Consider the following 15,208-nt stretch of genomic DNA (forward strand, 5'->3'; position numbering starts at 1 on the left):
ATTCATACATATCACCTTCGGGCTCTGGGGAACTGTTCACATTCATTAGGGAAAGGAAACAGTCTTTCTTTCAAATAAGCAATTTGATTGCTTCAGCAATAGGTCTGTAATTACTGGAGCAATGGGATATGTTATTGTTAATAAGATGAAGAAACAAGCCTTTCTCCAAATCAGAGGGGGTTCGGCCTCTTCTTTCAGACACTGTAATTAAAAGGGGTGGCAGTGGTTCCCAGGGCCCCATGACAGGGCTGGCACCAGACTGGAGACACCAGGTCAGAGACACTTCCTCCCACTCTTGTCCTCTGTGGAATAAGTTGGCCCAAACCTTAGAATACTGAGGTGGTCATGGGGTACCTGTGTGGCTCAGTTGGTTAAGCAACACTCTTGATTTTAGCTCATATCATGATCTTGGGGTTGTAGGATCAGGCCCCATGTCAGGCTCTGTGTTGAGTGTGGAGCCTGCTTGGAATTCTCTCTCCCTCTGCCTCTCCCCACCTCTAAAAAAAAAAAAAAAAAAAAAGAATTTAAAAAATAAAGAAAAGTTAAAAAAGAAGACTGAGTTGGTCAGGCAGAGAGGACTTCATGTCATCCACTCACACCTATGGCAGGAGGTCAGGGTTGTGACTTCTATCTATACTTGAAAGAGTGTAACAGCATCGACTGTGGGAGCCTGACAAGATTCTAGAATTCTACTTTTTGTATCTGGAGGCCACATCGGATTCTAACTACAGTAGACAAATTCAGGAAGATTTACTACTTGAAATTCAACAGAAACAAACTCATGTCCTACTAGCAGAAGGTAATCTAGTTTTCTGGCCCTCATTTTATCAAGCCTTTCAATCATTTATTCATTCATTCAATCAGTTAAGCCTGCACTCATCATTCAGTTCCTGTTCTACCCCAGGTGAAGCACTTGACTCTGGACCAAGTAGTCCCTGCCCTTAAGGAACTCACTTGCAGAACTCCTGAACCTCTCCTTTTTGTTATGGTATTTTAGTTGGCTTTTTTCTTTCCTTCATTCTTGCCTTTCACATTCATATTTAAAGTCATTTGCCATTTTTCTCCATATTTTTTCTTTTTGCCCGGCCTTATAAATTTATCAGCTATAAATGAGAAGAGGCATTATATTGGAATAAAAAACCTCGTTTTGCCCATTTGCTAATCATTGATAATCCCAGAAATGAGGTCTGATAAAATGCAGTCTGGGAACACTATACATAGAACCAAGTCTGGGAAAGCAGTTCTGTTTGGTTATCCTACTTGCCAGAGATAATTTCAGCCAAGGACGGTGCAAAAACTTAGGAGGACATTTTAGCCATGATATCTGACGACAACTTTTCATTTTAGCAAAATTCCACTGGAGTTTGAGGATTTGAAATTGTTTTTCAAAGAGCAGATTCTTCTGTTGGTAGCTCAGGGAAACTCTTTTCTGTTATAAAAGTCAACTTTAGGTCTCATTGAACATGGGGTAGATCTTTGGATTGCTCTGTTCTTCTCAAGCTAAGCCAGACCCACACAGAAGCAACCATGTCTAAGGGGCCTGCAGTTGGCGTTGATCTTGGCACCACTTACTCCTGTGTGGGTGTCTTCCAGCACAGAAAAGTGGAAATAATTGCCAATGATCAAAGAAATGGAACCATCCAAGTTATGTCGCCTTCATAGACACTGAACAATTGATCAGTGATGCTGCAAAGAATCAAGTTGCGATGAACCCCACCAACACAGTTTTTGATACCATGTGCCTGATTGGATGGAGATTTGATGATGCTGTGTCCAATCTGATATGAAGCATTGGCCTTTCATGGTGGTGAATGATGCTGGCAGGCCCAAGGTCCAAATAGAATACAAGGGAGAGACAAAAAGTTTCTATCTAGAGGAGGTGTCTTCTATGGTTTTGACGAAAATGAAAGAAATCACAGAGGCTTATCTTGGGAAGACAGTTACCAGTGCAGTTGTCACAGTACCTGTGTACTTCAATGATTCTCAGCATCAGACTACCAAAGATGCTATTGCTGGTCTCAATGTACTCTGAATCATCAATGAGCCAACTGCTGCTGCTATTGCTTATGGGTTAGACAAAAATGTTGGAGCTGAAAGGAATGTGCTGATCTTTGACTTACGAGGTGGCACTTTTGATATGTCAATCCTTACTACTGAAGATGGGATCTTTGAGCTTAAGTCCACAGCTGGAGACACTCACTTCAGTGGAGAAGACTTTGACAACCGAATGGTCAACCATTTTATTGCAGAGTTCAAGTGCAAACATAAGAAAGACATCAGTGAAAACAAGAAGGCAGTTTGTCGTCACCATACTTCTTGTGAATGTGCTAAGTGTACACTTTCTTCCAGCACCCAGGCCAGTACTGAGACTGATTCTCTGTATGAAGGAATTGACTTCTATACCACTATCACTTGTATCTGGTCTGAAGAATTAAATGCTGACCTGTTCCATGGCACCCTGGACCCTGTAGAGAAAGCCCTTTGGGATGCCAAGTTAGACAGATCTCAGATTCATGATATTGTCCTGGTGGGTGGTTCTACCCGTATCCCCAAGATTCAGAAACTTCCCCCAAGATTTCTTCAATGGAAAAGAACTGAATAAGAACATCACCCCTGATGAGGCTATTGCTTATGGTGTAGCTGTCCAGGCAGCCATCCTTTCTGGAGACAAACCTGAAAATGTTCAAGATTTGCTGCTGTTGGTTGTCACTCCACTTTCTCTTGGCATTGAAACTGCTGGAGGAGTCATGACTGTTCTCATCAAGCGTAATACTACCATTCCCACCAAACAGACACAGACCTTCACTACCTACTCCAACAACCAGCTTAGTGTGCCTATTCAGGTGTATGAAGGTGAGTGTGCCATGAACAAGGACAACAACCTACTTGAAAATTTTGAACTCACAGGCATACCTCCTGCCCCTTGTGGTGTCCCTCAGATTGAGGTCACTTTTGGTATTGATGCTAATGGTATCCTCAATGTCTCTGCCGTGGATAAGGGCACTGGAAAAGAGAACAAGATTACCATCACTAATGACAAGGACCATTTGAACAAGAAACAAGAAAGATATTGAGTGCATGGTCCAGGAAGCTAAGAAGTACAAAGCTGAAGATGAGCAACAGCGGGACAAGGTGTCTTCCAAGAATTCACTTGAGTCTTATGCATTCAACATGAAAGCAACTGTTGAAGATGAAAAACTTCAGGGCAAGATAAATGATGAAGACAAACAGAAGATTCTTGACAAGTGCAATGAAATCATCAATTGGCTTGATAAGAACCAGACTGCAGAGAAGGAACAATTTGAACACCAGCAGAAAGAGCTGGAGAAAGTCTGCAACCCATCATCACCAAGCTGTACCAGAGTCCAGGGGGCATGCCAGGAAGAATGCCTGGAGACTTCCCTGGTGGTGGAGCTCCTCCCTCTGGTGGTGCCTCCTCTGGGCCCACCATTGAAGAGGATGATTAAAGCAACCTAAGAATAAACAGGTCTAGCATTGTTCCACACACAATATTCAAAGTACCCAAATTTGTAGCAAATTCCATGGCAGTTGTAACAGTGAGAGCTGCTATAGCAAAAAAAAAAAAACAAAAACAAAAACAAAAACAAAAAACAAAAAAAAACCTGGGCATTCTTTTTACTTGAATATGGAATATGTGCACCGGGAAAGGAAATAAACATAGCAAATTATAAGCAATGTATTGTTAAGCAAAAAATGCAATGTCTTAAATCAAACTGTACTTAAAATTGGCACCATTAAAAAAAAAGTCAATTTTAGAACAGAAAGAGAGTTTCCATGCTCTGTAGGACTGACACAACGGCCCTTTGTGCTCAAAGCTGATTCTGTTGATGCCATTCTAGAAGAGGATGCTCTTCAATTATTTCCACTTCATTGACAACAGATTCATACTTATGCACATAGTCTTTCCTGACCCTCATAACCAATGGTAGTCTCTGGGAAGATGGCAGTCAAGGTTTAAAGGGTAGCAGAACAGGCCATCCCAAACATGCCACTTTGGTATATTTGATTATTTTGAATTTCAGGCATTTGAAAAGCAGCAGATGCAGGGAGACTTTCTCTGCACTCCCCTTTCCTGCCAAAGAACAGATCCTCTAAAAGGAACCCATTTGTCATAAATCCCCACCATGGGACTTTCATCACCTAGGGAGAATTGACTCTAGTCGCAGGAGAGGAAACCAGAAGTTCACACCACATCCAGACAAACTTTGTCACAAACTATAGTGTCTTCCATCGTATCTTCTAAGGGCCCATTTATTTTTCACAAAAATCATTTACTCCTCCCTAAAAGGCCTATATTTCTCTCTCTTTTCCCTATTAAGATGGGATTTTAATCCTGAATTCCAAGTCACTTGGGGGAGCTACTCATTTTTCTCTGGGTATCTCCCATATATGAGGCAAATATATGAATAAAGTTCTGTTTCTCTTTTTGTTAATCTCTTCTATTATAGGAGATTCAACCAAGAACTTGGAAGGATAGAAGGAAATTTTTTTTCCTCTCCTACAGTTTCAAGTTATGTTAGTTACTGGGGCACCTGGGTGGCTCAGATGGTCGAGCATCTGCCTTGAGCTCAGATCACAATTTCCAGGCCCTGGGACCAAGCCCTGGGATCGAGCTCATGTCAGGTTCCTACCTCAGTAGAGAGTCTGCTTCTCCCTTTCTCTCTGCCACTTCCCCTGTTTGCACTCTGTCTCTCTTTCTCTAAATGAATAAGTAACAACTTCTAAAAAATAGAAAAATAAAAAAAGTTATGTTAGTTATGTTAGCTAGAATTCTGGGGTCAAGTAATAGAAACTAAATGGATTCACCTTAAGCAAAAAGATGGAACTTGGCATAAGGATACAGAAGTGTGGTAAGAAATAAGTGCAGGAGTACAGTCAGGCCTTGGGAAGGGTTGTAATTAAGAAATGCAAAGCATCCATACTCCCAAGATATACTCTCAAACCATCTCTACTCTGCTTTTTCTTACACATCTGCTTCATTCTCTAACATCAGAGTCCATATTTCCCTTCTTTCCTTTCCATAAGGCCAAATATGGCTGTAAAACAGCTAATGATTTTATCTGTAACTGTTCCAGTCATTAGAAGAGACCAACTCTCTGTCTTTCGATTCTTACTCCTGGAAGAGAGAATCTGATTGGCCCTTCTTGAATCAAGTGTCTACCACTTGTTCAGTCATCTGAGGTCATCAGGTTGAGCCACACAAAAGCTACAGTCTCTAGGAGACCACCTATGTGGATCAGGGGCACTTCTCAGGGAAGGTGGAATGGGTTGAGAGCTGGAATGTTGAGTTTTGTTAAAGATATTCCCAAAAGTGTCTCCAGGGTGGCCACTAAATTCTGGAAACAGAGAAAAATACATAATAAATGGTTTATTAATATTACATGATAAAATAGTATTATTTGTGTTTCCAGACATGGTGGCCACCTTGAACTACAAAGGAAGGAGTCTATAGTCCTGGAATAGAAAGAAGCTACAGGGCATGAATTCATGGTGTTGTCATGAACCTGGACATCCATTTATCTGAACTAACCAATCATGAATGCCCATGTGGCTCATGTAAATAGATTCATACATAATGAAGAGATAATTACCTCAGCTTTCTAGTTGCAACCAAATATCTTCCAGTTACAGAGAATACTTAACAGGCTAATTAGTAGCGTTCATTATTCTTCCCCTTAGTCCCCCAAGAATGATTCATGCTAATTCCTCAGTAATCCAAATCCTAATGCTTCACATTCCAGCTATCTATCCCTAGCTCTTGTGTTTATGTATCATCCCTTTTGTTAGACTTTCAGCAGCTGTAGGATCATTCTCATGTTTAAAAAAAAAAAAAAAAAAAGTTGCCTCTGGAGAATGGCAACTTCAGTATAGCTGGACTTCTTAGTGTTAGCTATAGGCTCCCAAGTGTTGTGGTAAGAGCAATAGGAGCTGAATCACCTTTTTTGATTTACCTTCACCTTCATGTTTGCTGTATTCTATTTGTTAGAAGCAACAAACTAAAGCTGGAGGAGGAGAATTCAACTTTTCCTTCTGATAAGAAAAGGGTCAAAAAATTTATGAATATATTTTTAAATCACTAGAAGAAGTTTCTTTTCTTTGCACAAGAAGAAATACAAAGATAGATATCCTAAGGCTATTATAGTGACACTGTTATCAAGACTCCAGGCTCTTTCAAACTTTCCTCTCAGCATCTTTTAAGGGTTTGGCTTATATTTTGTTCATATAATGACTGCTGCATCTCCCCACATCACATCTGTATTCTAGACAGGATGAAAGCAGAATGTTATTTGTCCTCCACACACACCGCTCCTTTTCTGCCTAAGCAGGAAAGTAACAGCTTTCTCATAAACAAGCCAGCCATCTTCCTCTTAGATTTCATTGCCCAGACTTGTGTCACATGGGCTTGTCAGGAACTCCATTCAGCTGGAAGAGAGACCTGAGCTGTCTGGTGTTGGAGTAGCCAATTAAAGCAATAAGGAGTCAAAATAAAAATAATCACTTAGTGCAGGGCACCTGGGTGGCTCAGGTGAGCATCTGCCTTCAGCTCAGGTCATGATCCCAGGGTCCTAGGATCAAGTTCCGTGTCAGGCTCCTTGCTCTGCAGAGAGACTGCTTCTCCCTCTGCCCCCTTTCCTACTTGTTCTCTCAATCTCTCTCTCTCAAATAAATAAACAAAATCTTTTAAAAAATGAAATAAATAAAATCTTTATTTTATTTTATTTTTTTCAGTGTTCCAGAATTCATTGTTTATGCACCACACCCAGTGCTCCATGCAATACATGCCCTCCTTAATACCCACCACCAAGCTCACCCAATGCCCCATTATCCTCCCCTCCAAAACTCAGTTTGTTTCTCAGAGTCCACGGTCTCTCATGATTTGTCTCCCCCTCCAATTTCCCCCAATTCATTTCTCCACCCCATCTCTCCATTTCCTCCATATTATTCCTTATGCTCCACAAGTAAGCGAAACCATATGATAATTGGCTTTCTCTGCTTGACTTACTTCACTCAGCATAATCTCCTCCAGTCCCATCCATGTTGATACAGAAGTTGGGTATTCATCCTTTCTGATGGAGGCATAATACTCCATTGTATATATGGACCATATCTTCTTTATCCATTCGTCTGTTGAAGGGCATCTTGGTTCCTTCCACAGTTTGGCGACCGTGGCCATTGCTGCTATGAACATTGAGATACAGATGACCCTTCTTTTCACTACATCTGTATTTTTGAAGTAAATACCCAGTAGTGCAGTTGCAGGGTCATAGGGTAGCTCTATTTTCAATTTCTTAAGGAATCTTCACACTGTTTTCCAAAGTGGCTGCACCAACTTGTATACCCACCAACAGTGTAAGAGGCTTCCCCTTTCTCCACATCCTCTCCAACACTTGTTTCCTGTCTTGTTAATTTTGGCCATTCTAACCGGTGTAAGGTGGTATCTCAATGTGGTTTTGATTTGAATCTCCCTGATGGCTAATGATGATGAACATTTTTTCACGTGTCTGTTAGCCATTTGTATGTCTTCTTTGGAGAAGTGTCTGTTCTTTTCTTCTGCCCATTTTTTTTTACGTGATTATCTGTTTTGTTTGTGTTGAGTTTGAGGAGTTCTTTATAGCCCTTTGTCTGTATTGTCATTTGCAAATATCTTCTCCTGTTCTGTGGGTTGCCTCTTTGTTTTGTTGACTGTTCCCTTTGCTCTACAGAAGCTTTTGATCTTGAGGAAGTCCCAAAAGTTCATTTTCACTTTTGTGTCCTTTGCCTTTGGGGACATGTCTTGAAAGAAGGTGCTGTGGCTGATGTTGAAGAGGTTACTGCCTATGTTCTCCTCTAGGAGTTTGACAGATTCCTGCCTCATGTTAAAAGATCACTTAATGAAATAGTATAATCAAGAAGCTATACTGAGAAAGCACCTACTCCCCCCTGTTTCATTTCCCCCCCATGAAATGATGTGCCCCCACCACTGGAGGATAGGATGGATCAACACAGATCCAGTAGGGTTGTTTTACTTTTGAACAAGTACTGGGTAAAAAGGATCCTGTCTTTTTCTGGCCCCAGGTAGAGGAAGGAGCACGAAGGAGAAGGGTTAAGAGTGGAAAAGTACTGAGTCAGAGCAGAGAAAGTATCTTCAAGGTGCCCCAATAAGACCTCCAAATAGAGGAACCTGAGCTAGGAATGCAGCTACACATGGCTACATGGCTGGCCAAGTTCTTGACTTGATGCTTAACTGACTGAGCCACTGGGTCCTTGACTATAGCTCCCCTTAGAGGCTGCAGTGCACTGGCTGCATGCCCAGTCTGGTGACGGGAGGGCCGTTTTCCCCTGGGAAGAATGTCAGGTAAAGCCTTTGTAACTTCCCATGGCCAGACCTGGAAAATCACACATAGGTTTTTAACTAGGATCTGTACTATCTCTGGTTCCACCTAGCTGCAAGAGAAGCTGGAAAGTTGAAAATTGTTCTTTCTAGCCTCTACAATAAGGAAAGACAAGGGCAAGGCTGGCTGGAAATGCACGTTGAATAAACAGATCAACATTATCTGTCCAGGAGCACAAATGGCCAGAAGAAAGCTCAATTTCATTACAGATATTTGGATGTTTGAGGATTCAACTGTGTATTTTTAAACACAGTTTAATGTATGTATGTGATAGATATCGAGTCATAGAGGAAAATTATGAGTTTGAGGAGAATAAAGTCAGGGGGAAAAAACTGGGAAAGGAGAAAAATGAGAAAAAGGAGCAGGGACAAAAAAAGATAGAGCCTCTGAAACCCACAGGGACAGGAAGTTAGGTCAGAGACCTGGGAGTTCAGCTTCCCAAGCCAACAGCAAGTTGGTGTTACCATCATTTGATGTGTACCTTATGATGGGCCCTTTTATGTCTTGTTCTTTCAGCCTTGTCTCACAGCATTACAAAATTGGTTTGGCCTGTTTTGGCAGTAGCAGGATAACTCCCTTGTCAGCAAAAAGATTTATAATCCAAAATGAATCTTGCAGTTTTCCAGACCCCTCATCAGGCAGAAGTTCCAAAAATGAACACACCCTAGCTCCATATGTTTAATTACCATCTCCTCCGCAAGACTTTCAGCAGCTGTAGTATCATGCTTGTGTAAAAACAAACAAACAAAAAAAACCAAACACACACAAAAACACAAACACAAAACAAACACAAAGCATAACGCCCTTCTAAATTCATTTCTTTAACACTTAATTTTTTTCTGCCAAAGTCAGAGATGAATTAGCAATGATTTGGCAGCCAATTAAAATTCATAGTAAGCTGTGTTGTGACCCTTGGGTCAGAAACAAATTTCCTACAAACCTTAGGAGAGTATCTCTCCTGGGTTTCTTTGGGGGAGAAAAATTCATACCCCTCTCTCCAGTTCTCATCCCTCGTGCAGGGTGATGACCAGCTGTGTTCCTGAGACATTGTTTATAAAACCTAGAGGCAACTCAATTCCCTATTCAGTTATTTATCTGAGATGTGGAGAGAAGATCTGTGGCCACAGCTGCCAGCAAGCAATTCTCAGCCACAATTCTGTATAAGTTGTGGATCAAGAAGGGAAACAAAGAGAGGGTGAGAGCAAAGGTTGTCTATTTTCCATAGCTCTGAGATTTGATCATTCTACTGAGCTGAGATGAGAAAGGAGTAGAAGGACAGCATGACCAGGTGTTTCACAGGTGTAAAAAACCTGTGAAAGCTGAAGTGAGGCTTCTTTTCCACGAATCAGTAACAGAACTGTGTGGTGTAGGATCTGCGAGTGAAACTCATTGGATGGAAAAGCCTATTTCACAATGTTTAGAATTTCCCATTCCAGAAGGATTAGAAAACTCCCAAATTCCAAGTAGTTGACAAGTATTTTTTTGTTGATGGTCATCCCACTGAGAAAAAAGCAGTCTTTGACCTTAAGTCATTAAAGGGATTTGATACACGCAACATGTCATTTCATGTCTCTATATTTATATAAGGAGCAAATGCTTCCCAACATGGAACATCTGTGAAGATAATATTAATTTCTGATACTGTGCAAGGACAGGGGAAAAAAAAGACTTATATAAAAAGAAATGCAAATATAGCTAGCTAGTTAGCCAAGAGGGCAAAGGTAGGGAGACTAACATTAACCCAATCCTCACAGTTGCTAAAAACATGACAAGGGGAATATGAATTTTAACTAGTTGTCAAGCAGTTGGTTATTCATGTGTGACACAAAATACAAGGGAAACTTTAATTTTCTCCTTGTCAGTTTTAAACAGAGAGGCCGTCAATTCAGCACGTGCAACTACTAAACATTATTACAGCAGGGCTCCATACTACCAACATCCAGTCTCAATTCGGCATCAGGCACACCTCTGCGCCATTATCCTTCCATCAGATTTCAACCAGCCCTGTCCCTGTTATGGGCTATTTGTTTTGGGGTAGCGCCATGCTCCCTGGGCTTTGCCATTGTCCCCCATTCTCAGTAAAGAAAATGTGACCCGACATCCACTCTTTTAACAATCAGCCATTATGAACTCATCTTCTTGGGCCACTGTCTGGTACCATCAATGGGATTTTTTGGTCATATACATTTTTCCAGTCATTGGTCTGTTGTTAATTTAGTTCAAGTCAATTTAACACAAAACATTAAGCATTAGGTTAATACTAGGGCTGGGCTCTGAGTTACGTATCAAGTTTTCCAATATGATTTCAAAGATGCTGTCAAACCACTCACAGTCTGGTCACAGTCAGATACAGCCCCAGAAAACCTGCAGTTGTTTAGGAAATAGGATATCTACTAATTCATTAAACATTTATTGAGTGCCACCCACTCTCCTACTCTCAAGGAACTTACATTCTAGTAGGGGGAAGTGGGTAATAACATGTGACCAAAAGTTAGTAAGATTAACCACTTGAAGTCCTTACCACGGATAAGAAATACGCTAATGGAATAAAGGGGTGATGTGCGGAAGAGGGATGGAACTACTTAAGACAGTGTGGTCAGGAAGGAGCTCTCTTAGAAGATATTTGAACAGAGACCTGAATAATGAGGAACCAGGTAAGCAGAGGTAAGATGAGGAGTTTCAGGTCAAGTCTGAGGCCAGAATGGAGCAGGACTCGAAGCAGGAGCCAGATCCTTGATAGGAGATCCTTATAAGGAGACTGGATTTTAGTCTAGTTGCAACAGGAAGCCACTGAGGTTTTTCAGCCAGGTGATGATAAAATACTTTGGCTGCTGTGTGGGAAATAGACTCTACAGAGCAAGAGGGGAAAGCAAGGACTCCAGTTAGGAGGTTTTTCAGCAGTCCAGGCAAGCTATGGTATCATCCTTCACAAATGGGCAATCTGTCCTATCAGGCTCATTCATATGAAATTTTGGTTGAGCCTTACATGAATCAAATGTTCAGTGTCAATAGTACATTGTACGGTCATATCCTTATACTTTAGGGATCCCTAACCCATAGTTGAGAACTTCTGAAGAATGTACTCTGACCTACCTATACTCTGAATGTATCCCGTTGAAAATAACAAACATCCAAGAACTATCTGTCCCAGGCTTGAATCTGAGGCCAAGAAACAGGAATTCACTGATGAAAATGGTCCTTAGTTCCTCTTCTTTTTCATGGCTGTATTCCTAGCACCCAGCAGAGGTTGACACACAACTATTTGTTGAAAGAGTTAATATATTAGTTTAGTAAAACCCCAAGAAACACTCATATTAAACCTTAGTAGTGTAGCACCCCAACTAGTGAAGATTGTTTTTGTGGGGAGGGTAGAATGAATTTACATCTACACTAAGCTTGGCATGCCAGCATCCAAGGCTTATTGCTGCTCAAAGCTTCCTCAACTGCTTTGCACTTCAGACAATTCCATATCTTGCTCATTCCCTGTCTCCCAAATCTTCGTCCTCCAGAGAGACACTGTAGACCAACATCTCACTCACACACAATGCCCTCTCTATGGGCACCAGTCCCTCATACTGCTTCCCAGCTGCCTTCTCCTCTGGCCTACTTCCCACTCTGTACCAAAAACAGGGGAGCCTTTTGTGGGAGCAATCAAGCTGTAAATCACTATTTATGTTTCTTGGAGTAAACTTAAGTTTGAGAGAAGGTTCTGGAATGACTGCCCTGGGGACTAAAGCCCATCTGGAAACATGAATAATGTGAAATTTATCCCTCCATGGATCCCTCACAAGACCAATTATAATATCATCCTTCCCAAGAATTTCTGCCAATTTTTTATGGGGTCTCCAGAAAGTTATATCTTAAGTGCAAACTGCACAGATTTGTATAGGGGATACTTACTGGGGGGAGGAGGTCTGTGGACCTAAACTACAGGAAACAAGGATACTCCACAGACAAAAATGTATGTAAATTTACCTCTTCACTTCAGGAAGTGGTACAGATCTATTCATCCATCCACAGATATTTACTGAGTGACTACTGTGCGCCAGGCATTATTTGGAACACTGAAGAGGGAGCAATGAGCAATACTAACTTTGCCCTCATTTCAATAGCAGCAGAAGATGGCCCGTAAAGCTTGCTAAACATGATGCCAAAAGTCAGTATGTGGCAGAGACACACTGAGCTATATGAAGAAACTACTTCATTATAGTTAAGAGTAAAATAGATGTGCTGCCCTATTTCTTGAGAAAGTGGGATGGAATCATATTCATTGTTTGAAAACTCCTGGAATAATAAGAAACTTGACATTTATGTGTTCCCTCATACTTCTCTCCTTAAGTTGCAAAGTTCGACTGTGAACTATTTGGCAAAAGGCCTCTTTTGCTGAAGCAATCACCTGACAATGCGAGTGGGGAACTGAGCCAGCCAGGTTCTAACTCAGCTGGAGCAGTCTGATTAGGTGATGAGCACACATTATCATAAAATTGCAGAGCGGTTGTAATTCACCACATCATGCCTAGAAATTACCTGCCTCCAAGGAAAAATGTCAATGAGCGGTCATCTTCTTTAGTGTCAGTAGTTCTTAAATTTTAGTTTCTGAAGAAACACTCGATGAGTCTGTAACAGAGGGATCCCAGCTTCTCCCTTAGAAATTCAGATTGAGAAAGTCTGGGAAAAAGTCCAGGAATTCATATTTTACCACCGTCCCTGCTGATTCTGCTGCAGGCGGCGCCACACTTGGAGAACCACCACACTGTGTTAACCATAACATAGAGAATAGGGACCTCCAGTTCCCCTCCCCCAAACACAAAACAGCTTGGCCAGGATCTTTTCCTTGGAAGGGGAGGAGGAAGAGAAGACAGTTGGAATAGTCCCTTTACTGATTACAGTTTATTCCTTTCTCTCATGCATTCAGTGAATATTGTTTAACAACTACAGTGGACAAGGTACAGTCTACTCACTAGAGAGAAAATGTAATGATGAATAACATCAGTCATGCTCCCTGCAGCATAAGAATATCTTTCAAGATGACAGAATGGAACTAATGGGGCCTGAGCTTGCTTGATACTGCACTATGCCAGGTACTCTCGCAAACATCCTCTTATTAAGTCTTCCCAAGTTTTCTTTTCCTCATTTCCTCCAAGTCCTTATTGAACTAACTCCTTTTCAGTGAACCCTCCTTCTTAGATCATTCTAAATCAAGCTCAACCCATCGAAAGCTTAAGTCCTAATATTTCCCCCAACCCGTTCCTCCCAGGCTCTTCTCCTTCTCAATAAAGAGCAATTCCATTCTTTCAGCAGCTCACCCCAAAATGGAATCAGTTTCCTTCTACCATACTGCATATCTAATCCATCATGAGTGCTATTGGTTCTGCCTTTAAAATATATCCAGAAGCTTACTGCTTCTCCCCACATCATTCTTACCCAAACCACTGTTATCCTTTGCTGAATTCTTATAGTAGCTTCCCAACTGCTCTCCTAGCTTCTCTCCTAGCTTCCCTCATGCTCTTCTTAGCACAGTAGTCAGAGTGATCTTGTTAAAATATAAGTCTGACAATACTATGCAGCCATCAAAAGAAATGAAATCTTTCCATTTGTGATGATGTGGATGGAACTAGAGGCTATTATGCTCAGCGAAATAAGTCAATGAGAGAAAGACAATTATCATATGATCTCCCTGACATGAGAAAGTTAAGAGGCAACATGGGGGGGGGGCGGGTAGGAAAAGAATAAATGAAACAAGATGGGATCAGGAGGGAGACAAACCATAAGAGACACTTAATCTCACAAAACAAACTGAAGGTTGCCAGGGGGAGGGGGGTTAGGGAGCTGGTGGTGGGGTTAAGGACACTGGGGAAGGTATGTGCTATGGTGAGTGCTGTGAAGTGTGTAAACCTGGCGATTCACAGACCTGTACCCCTGGGGCTAATAATACATTATATGTTAATTAAAAAATTAAAAATATAAATTAAAAAAATATATAAGTCTGACAAAGTCACTTTTTTGTTCCAATCTGGCTTTCCATGTCACACTAATGAAAGTCAAAGTCCTCATAATAACCCACAAGTTCGGGGCACCTGGGTGGCTCAGTGGGTTAAGCCTCTGCATTTGGCTCAGGTCATGATCTCAGGGTCCTGGGATCGAGCCCTGCATTGGGCTCTCTGCTCAGCGGGGAGCCTGCTTCCCCCCTCTCTCTCTGCCTGCCTCTCTGTCTACTTGTGATCTGGCTGTCAAATAAATAAAATCTTAAAAAAAAAAAAAAACCCCATAAGGTCTTGATCTGCCTTACCACCCTTACCTATCTACCTGTTTTCCTACTCTCCTCCTCACTCACTCCTTTCACTCATATTAAGATGGTCCTACTTTGAGAAGCAAGATGGTGTAGGAGTAGCAGACTGAAATGACATAGACCCCAAGATTTCAGCTAGGTAAGTATGAAACCATTTCAAACACCTACAAACTCAACAGGAGATAGAAGAGAAGAGCAGCAATTCTAGGAACAGAAAATTGACCACTTTCTGAAAGGTAGGATGTGCAGAGAAGTGAATCCAAAGCGACAAGAAGATAGACTGTGGGGGGAGGGGCCAGCTCCCAGCAAGCGGTGGAACACAAAATCAGAACTTTTAGAAGTCTGCTCCACTGAGGTTCCTCGCTCCAGGGGCTAAGTGGGGCTGAAGCCCTTGCAGGGACAGTGTGGTCTCAGGTCCCACAGGGTCACAGAAAGATCTGAGTATGGCAAAGCTGCCAGGTATCAGAGCAGGGAAGCTGACTATAGAGACAGAGTTGAAGGGTGGGCTTTCAGATCAGGGTTACAT

At 41.6% G+C, this 15,208-nt stretch overlaps 1 pseudogene; it reads left to right on the forward strand.

The window, feature by feature from the left end:
* The first annotated feature begins 1,527 nt into the window (after positions 1–1,527).
* Positions 1,528–3,467, forward strand: LOC101688957 (annotated as a pseudogene).
* The last annotated feature ends 11,741 nt before the right edge of the window (positions 3,468–15,208 follow it).

Source organism: Mustela putorius, unplaced genomic scaffold (assembly GCF_011764305.1).
Source record: "Mustela putorius furo isolate JIRA1106 unplaced genomic scaffold, ASM1176430v1.1 tig00000242_pilon_pilon_pilon, whole genome shotgun sequence".
Classification (NCBI taxonomy): domain Eukaryota; kingdom Metazoa; phylum Chordata; class Mammalia; order Carnivora; family Mustelidae; genus Mustela; species Mustela putorius.